This window comes from Chelonoidis abingdonii, chromosome 12 (assembly GCF_003597395.2).
Source record: "Chelonoidis abingdonii isolate Lonesome George chromosome 12, CheloAbing_2.0, whole genome shotgun sequence".
NCBI classification, from domain to species: domain Eukaryota; kingdom Metazoa; phylum Chordata; order Testudines; family Testudinidae; genus Chelonoidis; species Chelonoidis abingdonii.
The window spans coordinates 7,543,022-7,553,580 of NC_133780.1; the positions used below are offsets into that span (position 1 = coordinate 7,543,022).

Genomic DNA, 10,559 nt, shown 5'->3' on the forward strand with positions numbered 1-10,559 from the left:
TTCACTTGTAAACAGCCACAGTTTAAATATAGGTGGGTTTGGGGTGTATTTTTTAAGCACATCTTCTGTTTAAGGTGAGCAAGCTGCAAGATAAGAACTGCATCCTGGAAGGAGGGTATGTATGTCTCTCTTTTGGAGTGCACTGTTTTGTCTTTAGGCAATACAATTTGGTTAAGTCTGGTTATTTGGTCTCTTGATCATATGAAGTATTGAACAATAATAGTCAAACAATTGGTTCTAGCAATAGGGTCATGTCTCAGGAGCACCTTGGTGAAAGAATCCCAAAAGGGCCATTACCCCTACCCTTATTCCTGGTGAGGCCCAGCAAATTTCATGACAATGTCAGTAAGCTTGTCAATTTCAGATCACTTAGAAAAACAACCTGTTGAATGGTAAGCTTGTCTCAGCTATACATTGAGCACATCTATTCCTCAGTTTCTGTGATGTGTGACTGTGCCATGGACTGAACACATTCATCATCAGCTTCCCACCCCGTGTCAGCACTGCGTGCCTGTGTCATGCACTGAACCTATCTATTCTCAGCTTCCCGCTGTGTCCAATGCTCTGTGCCTGTGCCATGCACCAAACTTGTCTGTTATCAGCTCCACACCCCATCTCAGTGCTGTGTGCCTGTGCCACACACCGACGCTGAGTGTTCTTATAACAGAGCCGCAGTCCTGCTGCCCATGAGCGCTGCTGTCTCTTAAACATTCAGGCTGAAATGTTCCATCTTGAGTGTTTTCCTCTGGGTGAACTTTTTGGAAAGTTTGTCTGAAATGGAACCAGTTGGCCAAGTCCTTCATATCAGATTCCCACTTTCCTGTGAACTACTTTTGTTGTTGTTGTCCTGGTGCATTTTCCAGCAAAGTTCACAGTGATTGGACCATGTGACCTGGTCACTGCCATCGTGGGTCAGGAAACTGTTTTAACCTGACACCTGTCCCCCTGGATGAGCGCTGAAAACATCGAGGTGAGGTGGTTCTGATCGCATTTTGTATTCTTTGTGCACCTGTATCGTGATGGGAAGGATCAGTATGAAAGGCAGATGCCAGAGTATCAGAGAAGGACAGAGCTTTTGAAAGCTGAACTCACAGATGGAAACATTCCCTTGAGGATTCTCAATATCAGACACTCTGATGAAGGACAATACCACTGCTTTGTTCAAGATGATACTTTGTATGAAGAAACCATATTGGAACTGCAGGTAGCAGGCCAGTGTCTTGTGTCTGTATAATCTTTGTGTGGGCTGCAGGCTTTATTCTTTCCTATTACAGTATCTTTGACTTCCTGCTTATAAATTATTTTAGAATAATACAGTGCATCTAACTTTGAGCAAACAGCCACTTTCATAGCATGGAAAATACACTGAAAACTTTCCCAATATGTTATTACAAATATTTTCAGGGTGGCCAAGGCACTTTCTTGCCCAAAAGAAATTTTTGATTGACTCCCAAAGAGGTCCTTAGGAGGGAAAGGACTTGTGGACATGTATTGCCTTTCAATTACTCTGCAGTCATTTTTGGGACATATGGCTAAAGTGGAACTGCCAGACTTCCAAGGCCTTCTCATGGGTTCACTGCCAGTTGTTACCTAGGGGTGTAGTTAAAATCAAACAGCTTTCTTATTTGATGAGACTGTATAATGGTGGTGGTGGTGGTGATTGGAAAGTTCTGTATTTACCACTCTTAGATAAGGCAGAGCATTTGTCCCCTGCTACTTTGACACTGTAACCAAGAAACCAGTTAGACTTTTTAAAAGTGTGTATCTATCATCCATCCATCCATCCATCCATACAATGCACTGAAGACCAGATTTGCAAAGACTTCAGATCCCATTTAGGTGTCTAAATATGTGATTTTCAACCTTTTTTCATTTGCAGACCCCTAAAAATTACAAATGGAGTCTGTGGGCCCCCAGGAATCCATGGATCACAGATTGAAAACCACTGGTCTATGGTAATGACAACCTTTTGTGGACCCCTTAGACATACAGATTGAAACCACTGACCTAAATGAAGTGCTCATATCTCCAAAGGTACTCTGCACTCACTTGCTCCTGTGTTGAGAACCATATTTCCCACTGACTCAATGACATTATTTTAAATATTTGGTCACATTTTGGGATGTCCCTGAGCAGTGGGATTTCAGAAATTCAGCTATCAGTTATACCATCTGCTGATAACCCACATGAATTAGTACTTTCTAGTGTCAGTAAGGGATCCACGAACTGTCCCTAATCCCTTCTGCTTTAGAAATTATTTCATTTAATTAACACCTTTATGTATTTCACCTAAGGTCTGGGCCCTGCTCCTTTCATTTCTGTTGTGGGTCACCAGGATGGAGGGATCCTGCTGGTTTGTCAATCAGCTGATTGGTACCCAGAGCCTGAGGTACTGTAGAGAGATCTCAGTGAGCGACATTTACCATCACTCTCTGAAATAATATCCCATGGAGACTATGACCTGTTTGATACACAAATTTCTTTCATTATAAAATAACATTCAAACCAAAACTTGTCCTGTTACATCAAGAACTCTGTTCTCAGTCAAAAGGAAGCAATAGTTTATATAGCAGACTAAATACCTGACCCTGAAATTGCCTTCACCAGAAACAAAACACAACATAGGAACAAAGAACTGAAGCATCGCTGGTGGACATTTCATAATCTATATGCAAACAAAAGAGATGGGAGGCCGGTGTCTTTACAGGGTCAAAGTTCAGGCAATTTGATTACTCTAGTTGTGACAATTCAGATTCTCAAAGATGTAGGTTGCACATACATTCAATCTTTAATCTGACTTTCCTGAGGTTTCAACAAACAAAACAAAAACCTCTCCAGTGTTTTTGAGGGGAAATAGTCACTCATCCTTGGACATACTGTGCTCCCGCAACCTTATGTAAGCAGAGTCAGGATGAGCTCTACCCTGACATCTGGTGGAAAGAATTTCAGAGAGTGTATTTGCATAGGCACGCCTACCCCATCCCAGGCTGCCGAGCTGTGGGACTGCTTTGTGACACAAAAGACTCAACCTCAGTTGGGTGGCACTTGCTAGACTAGGGACTTGGGTTCCAAACCAGTAGAATGAGAAGAGGCTGGGGTCAGGTATCTGTGTCTGGTGGTGCAGTTGCCTGGTGGAGCCAGAAGCACCAGTTCCACCCCCTCTCTCTCCACTGTGAAATGTCAGAGTTGATCTTTTTATTCCCTTAAGAATCTAGATACAGGTTACTGAGCTGAACTCACTTGGCTAATGTGCATTAGCCTGGGCTCCCCTACTAGAGCTGAGATCACTAAAGAGCTGAAATGACTGAGCTGAGAGCACTGAGTACTGTGCTAACTAGTGGGGGAGCCTGAAGCTCTACTGTGGAACAGAGCAGCTGGCGGAGTGGACGGCTGGAGCGGATCACGGGACAGCTGGTGGAGCAGAACGGCTGGCAGAGCGGAGTAGCTGTGGGATGGGTGGAGCAGCCCACAGAGTGAGCGGAGCCGAGCAGTTTGCAGGGACAACTGGAACAGCTCACGGGACAGCTGGTGGAGCAGAGCAGCTGGTGGAGCGGAGCAGTTTGTGAGGATGGCTGGAGGGGCAGTGTGGAGCGGCTGGTAAAGCGGAGCAGTTCATGGAGAAGGCGGAAGCAGAACCCCATGGAGATGCAGGGCAGTTGGCCCCAGGCCACGTAAGGTGCCCCTTTCTACCTAGGCTGTGGGGAGGGACCTCTGCAGATAGACTCTCGAACTTTGGGGCTGCACTGACCCAGGACAGAGACTTTTGGATTGTGCGACTTTTGGGACTGTGGGTGATTTGAGGGTTGCTGGACTCAAGAGCCCAGGGAAAAGGACACAGCCCAATTTCCTGGGGTGGGTCTTTGCTCACGGTTTGGTTTAGGAACTCTAGTTGAGGTGTTTTCCCAATTTAGTGCTTGTTGTTTATCTCATGTAATTAAACCTTTTCTGCTACATCGAGACTCTGTGCTTGCGAAAGGGGAAACATTGCCTGTTTGAGGCACCTAGGGGTGTGTGTAAGATTTTCTCAGGTCACTGGGTGGGGGCTCGAGCTGGTTATGCATTGTGTTATTGGAACAGAACCCCTGGATACTGAACCCGGCTCTTGTTGCTGCCAACTCAGAGGGGCAGGAGGGTTACACTTAAATTCACCTTAATGTTTTGAATGTGCTAACTTTTATAGTGTGGCTTGTTTGTGATCTTTTCACTTCACTAAATCATTGTTTATTATTTGTTGTGTGAAACATCACCTAACTCCTGTTGCTATTTCTTTTGACATTCAGATAGACTTGTGCTTCTTCAGTCATTTTGGTCCAGATCTACAAAGAGACTCACTTTGACCTTGTCTACACAAAAAAAGTAGCACTGATTAGCTATTTAATTAGTGCAGCCTGCATTTCTGAACACTTTTATATAAGTTTCCAAGTGCTCTATATTGGTTTAGCTTGCCAATTCCTTACTGAATTAAGCTAAATGGAGGTAGGCTACTATTAAGCTAATTTACAATTTAAGGTTTTATGCATAGTTAAATTGGTGCAACCCTCTTTTGAAGTCAACTATTGAACCAGTTTAAGAATGGCCACCTGAAAGAGTTGCACAAGTTTCACTAAATCAGTGGACAAGCCATGTGCAGAGAAGGTCTTTGGCACATTTGAAAATTTCACCCTAGTTAGATGATTCAATCACTGTGAACACAAGGACAGCCAAAGAAGATTAATGAATTTCCTGCACAAACATTTGCAGGAATTGTAATTATGATTCCTCCAAATATGTTGGGGATAATAGTGAATTTTTCAAAAATATTATAATTAATCTGGCAATTTCTGAAAATTGCTGAACACTGAGATCCAAATTCTTTGCTGGAGTAATTCTATTGAAGTCAATGGGGTTTTATGAGCAGAGAACTTGCACTTGAACTCTCTGACCTTTTGAATAGCAGTGAATCAAATCAGGGCTGTGTATTCAAGGATAAATCCATATTGAAGCTGTGGTGGTTGGAGCCATTTTGAAAATCTGTTTCTGGTCTTTTGTGTAGGGTAGACAGGCACAGATTCTGAAACTAGGGGTGCAGGGTGTGCTGCCACTCACCCCTGGCTTGAAGCGGTTTCTATTATATACAGAGTTTACAGTTTGGTTCAATGGTTCTTAGCACCTCCACTATGCAAATTGTTCCAGCACCTCTGTAGACAGCCCCATGTTTTCACTCTTGTTTGAAATAAATCCTGCTGGATACTATGGATTTATATGGAATAAAAACAGCTGTTTTTAGTGACCACTTCCATACTAAGGCAAGTCCTGGTGTTTTGCTTTTCAGATCCATTTTTCCCAAGGGGGGATCCGTGGATGGTGACTCTGAGTGTGATCATGGGGGGTTTGTTTGGTTTCACTGGCTTCACTGTTTGTCTCATTAAAATGAAAGGTAAATATTAGAGGGAGACATATATTGTAAATACAGGTTATAGTCTAATAAGTGAATAAGGGCAAATTAGGAATTTAACATTATAAGGACCTGTAACCTGCTGGTCTTGTCCTAAATAAAGGAGAAGAATGCATGTGTGTCATAGATTCCACCCTCACTCTGAACTTTAGGCTACAGATGTGGGGACCTGCATGAGAACCCCTAAGCTTAATTACCAGCTTAGATCAGTATGCTGCCACCATCCAAATATTTAAGTCATTTGGGAAACTGTCTTTCCCCCAGAAATCTTTCCCTCCCTGGGTAGCCTTGTGAGACTCCTCCACCAATTCCCTGGTGAACACCGATCCAAACCCCTTGGATCTTGAAACAAGGAAGAATTACTCATTCCGTCCCCCTTTTTTTTTCCCCCACCAATCCCTGGTGAGTCCAGATCCAATCCCCTTGGATCTAAAAACAAGGAAAAATCAATCAGATTCTTTAAAAAAGGCTTTTAATTAAAGACAAGAAAGGTAAAAGAAAAAAAACCTCTGGGAGATATTAGCATACCAGCTACTCTCACAGACAACAGATTCAAAACACAGAGGATGTTCCCTGGGGCAAAAACTTAGTACACAAAAGAATCCCCAATTTGATTGTCCCTCTAATGCAAAAAGACAAAGTCACAAAAGAAAATAAACATGAACCTATTTATTCTTTTCTAATACTCACTAACTCTGATAAGAGGCTGGTTCCTTGATTTTTTCCACTCCGGCAAAAACTGAAACTGACTAAGACAAAGGGAACTTCCCTCCTTCCTTTTGAAACATCCTGTCCCCTCATTGGTTCCTCTGGTCTGGTGTGAGCTAGGCTAGGTGAACTTCTTAACTCTTTAAAGGTAAAAGAGGCATTAACCCTTAACTATCTGTTTATGACAATGTGAATTCATTGATAGAGGGTGGGTGGGGAGGAGAAGTGGTGGGAGGAGAGTCTCAAGCAATAGAACTGAGCCAGAGAATCAGATCATAGCAATTCTTCTTCTTCCTTCCTGATCCATTCTCCCAGTTCCTTCCTGAAGAGGTTCTGGGATTCAGGCTTCAGGTCATTCTGGCTATGCCGCAAAGCATGTAATATTTACTCTAGCTCCTGTGGTCCCACTTTGCCTGGTCAAACACCAGCAACATTCATAGTCAAAAGCCCATGCAGGGGAAAGGGGGTTCTGCTTGGGGCAGTGCCAGGTGCCTGGTCCAGCTCCTGATAGGAAGGGCTCATTCCCAGTGAGTTGTCAGGCTGGCGGATGTGATCCTTGGTTTTATGTGGTTCTGAGGGATTTGATTTTCTCTCTGCGCTGCGATTCCCTCTGCTGAAATCCCTTCGCTGCCAGCATCTTGGAGACATCCTCTTAGAACAACAGATTTTGACGCCATCCCTCCCCAAATTGTGGGTGTTACTGAGCTTGCATCAGAGGTCCACCAGGATCCTCATTTCAGTATCTGACCACTGGCAGCGTGCTGGAAGGGTGATCTCTCAGATAACATCTCTCTACACTGGAGGACTATCACCCCATAAAGTGATCAGCCTCCATTGACACTGTAAAGTGGGCAGGTAACCAACCTGAGTTAAAGCAGAACCTGGGCTATTACCTATACTCCAAGCCTTTCCACTGACCCTGGGTTTAAGGCAGCATCAAACCTGAGTCCGAATTTTTGTACCTGGGCAGTAAACAGGTTGGAGCAACAGCCAGGCAAGATCCTGGACTAACTCTGCAGTGAAGCTACAGCCTTGGAGAGAAACACTCATGGAACCCGGTGGAGGTTCTAATGCTTTATATTCCAGTATAACTTCTGGAAGAACATATAATGTTCTTTTTCCCTCAGTGTGTTAGTTTGTACAATATTGAATCATGCAATACTTGTTCAGATCTGCTCTCCTCTCTAATTATATGGTTGGTTTTAGGGTGGAGAAGAGCTGTAGAAGAAGGTAATTAAACATCACATTTTATCAATGTCCAAATCTCAGTTCCCATGAGACAATGTTCCTCTTTTTCCCTGAATTTGGGAGTGGATGTGATCATTCAGGATAGACCTCCACTGCACCTCATGGCACATCCTGAGGTGAGGCAGAGCTTGTGCCTATGTCCTACCACACCATAATGAATCTAGATCCTATTGCATCTACTCTTCCTGCCACTCCACCGCCCGCATGTGCACTGCACCCTGCAGAGATCTGTGATAGCAGCTGCCACTCATTGTACAGATCCAGTGGAACATGCACCTCCACAGCCACTTCTCCGGGGGAAGTTTGTTTTATCTCCCTGAGTTGCTGGCCTGTCTCCAATGTCTCTGTTTCTTCCTTCATCTTCTCCCCTATAAAGAAAGCAACTAAGTCAGTCGCTCTGCAGTGCCCGCACACAGAGTGGGTGAGCAGGGACTGTGCCTGTGTGCAATCCTTGCTCCAGTCTCAAGCAGAGGAACAGAGCCTTGATCCCAAACAGGGGCTCTCCTGGTTCCATTGTACAGATCCAGAATCTCTTGTGATTGGAGCTCTGAGCTTGATTCTTTTCTCCTCTCTCCATCCACCATGATCCCAGCGTTCTCCTGTCTCTGGTAAACAGGACGTCACTTTAGCCTCCACATCACTAGCATGACCCTCTCCCTCTTTCCACCAGCCACCTCTTCTACACCTCCCCCCACACTTGTAGCTTCTGCCTCATTCCACCAGCTCATTTCCCTTCCCTTGTATTAACCCCTCACTCCCTGCCTCATGCTAAAGTGCTTTTGCGCTGTGACTGCTGCTGAGAAGTGAAATTCTGGGCATGTTCAATCCTAGTACCATGTGGCCTGTTCCTGTCTGAGCTGTGACATTTCAGAGCAGGCAGGGTGCAGTGGGGAGGCCCCATAGCAAAATCCAGCACAGCGGCAGCTGGGACACAGTGAGATTTAAGATGGGGAGGGGAGGAGATCTGTGTCAATGTTCACTGAGTTGTACCATCTGCTGGGGCTTCCAGAGTCTCTAGTTTCCTCCCTGGGGAGAGGTGAGGGCAAGAGGGGAAAGATTCTGAGTCTCAGGCCTGGCGCAGCCGATACTTTCACTGGCTTATCTCTGCCAGGGGAGTGACTCTCCCCAGCACTGTGCTGAGACCATTAGGGATACATCCTGGAGGAAGGAGATTCCCTGACTCACTCTCCAGCTGGGGCAGATCCTATCTCTGGCACCACCAAATTTCACCCCAGGGCTGAGCTCTAACCCTCATGCTCTGATTCTCTCTGTCCCCAGTGAGTGTGACTCTGGATCCAGACACGGCTCATCACAAAATAGTCCTGTCTGAGGATCAGAAAAGTGTGAGATGGGGAGACACATGGTCGTAGATGCCGATTCCATGGATGCTCAGGAGTTGGAGCACGCACAGAAAAAAAATTGGTGGGTGCTCAGCACCCACCAGCAGCTCCCTGTGGCCTCGCCTCACCCCCCTGCTCCAGCTCACCTCTGCCTCCACCTCCTCCACAAGCGTCCTGCTTTTCCCCACTTCCTCCCAGCGCTTGTGCTGTAAAACAGCTGATTCACAGGGCAGGGAGGGAGGGTGGAGGAGGGGGAACACAGTGCGCTGGGGGAAGAGGCAGAGCCAGGGCAAGAATTTGGGGAAGGGATCCAATAGAGGCAGAGAGGGGGTGGAGTTAGGGTGGGGACTTTGGGGATGGGGTTGGAATGGGGGCGGGGCCAGGGGCAGGGAAAGGGGTGGGGGTAGGCACCCACCAGCACCGGAGAAAGTTGGTGCCTATGCACACGGCAGTGACTCCCCAACACCCCTGAGAGATTTGACTCTGAGCCCTGGGTGCTGGGTTGTGAGGGATTCACCTCGGGGAGACATTGCTGGGAGGTACAGGTGAGGGATAGGGGAGGCTGGGCTGTGGGGGTGGCCAGAGAGTCTGTGAGGAGGAAGGCCGTAGCCTTGGGAGGAGGTTGATAGTTGAGGGCTATCTTGATTATCACTACAAAAGTTTTTTCTCTTAATTAATTAGCCTCTTAGAGTTGGTAGCACAACTCCCACCTTTTCATGTGCTCTGTATGTATATGTATCTCCTCACTATATGTTCCATTCTATGCAGCCGATGAAGTGGGCTGTAGCCTAGGAAAGCTTATGCTCAAATAAATTTGTTAGTCTCTAAGGGGCCACAAGTACTCTTGAGCTTGTTGTTACATCCCTGGTGGACCAGCTGCGTCTAGACACTAGGGATATAACATGGGCCGTTCACTGCTAGGTCTCTGCTTACCACCATGTGATCAAGCAGCGATCAACAATAAACAGCAACTCACAATGAGGCTTAACCCACATACTGTTGTTAATGGTCAAGTCGTTAAAGCCTAAATTTACAACATTGGCCTAGTTTTGGGTGTCTCAGTTTATCTCTTCGAAATATAGGACTTCAGGGCACATGTGCCACCTCCATCCACAGCTGCAGCTGGAGTCAGTGGGTGCTGCAGGTGCCCAGCACCTTGGAGAACCAGTCCCTAAGTACGCAGGTCAGTATCCCAAATTTGGACCCGAAATCAACAGACATTCTTGACATTTGGACCCAGCCCATCATTGTGCTCTGGCTCCTGAGCTGGCTAGCATGGGCCAAATGGGTGTAGGGAAGGAGTAAAGCCCTCGCCCACCCTGGGAAATTCCTCCTACAAAGTAGCAGCTTGTGCCTCCTTCCCTGAAGCTGCAGCACAGGGAGTGCTCCTGGGAGGGGTGGGGAGGGAGTGGGGTTGGGACATGGACAGGCTGGAGGAAGAGAGGGTGGAGCAGCGATAGAGGGATGTGGCCCAGGTGAAGCTGCACCTCACCTCTTATACTCTGCACCTTGGCAAAGCCCCTTAGGACCATTAGAAGAGGGATGCAGCTGTGGCTGGAGCTCAGGACTTGCCTAGCTGCTACCACGGTCTGCATTGGCCCTTGCAGCCACTGAATAGGGAGCCTATTGAACCAGCCTTCTCCCTGCCTCAGCTTCCCCGTCTACACAATGCCTATGTAGTTATTTGTATTACAGTCTATGGAGGACGAGAGCCCAATGGTGCTGAGCTCTGAGCAGACACTGAGCAATTAGACCCAAAAAATTTACGATTCAGAGTCTCTGATCCTGAAAAGTCTCAGTGTCCCAATGATGCCAAAGGGACCAGAGTG

General features: G+C 46.4%; 1 protein-coding gene and 1 pseudogene across 1 annotated transcript in view; one reads left to right on the forward strand and one right to left on the reverse strand.

Annotated features, from left to right (window-relative positions):
* LOC116830653 (E3 ubiquitin-protein ligase TRIM11-like) overlaps positions 1-10,559 on the reverse strand; it is a 394,044-nt gene that overhangs the window by 263,683 nt on the left and 119,802 nt on the right. The window lies entirely within an intron of this gene.
* LOC142047612 (butyrophilin subfamily 1 member A1-like) lies at positions 950-8,760 on the forward strand (annotated as a pseudogene).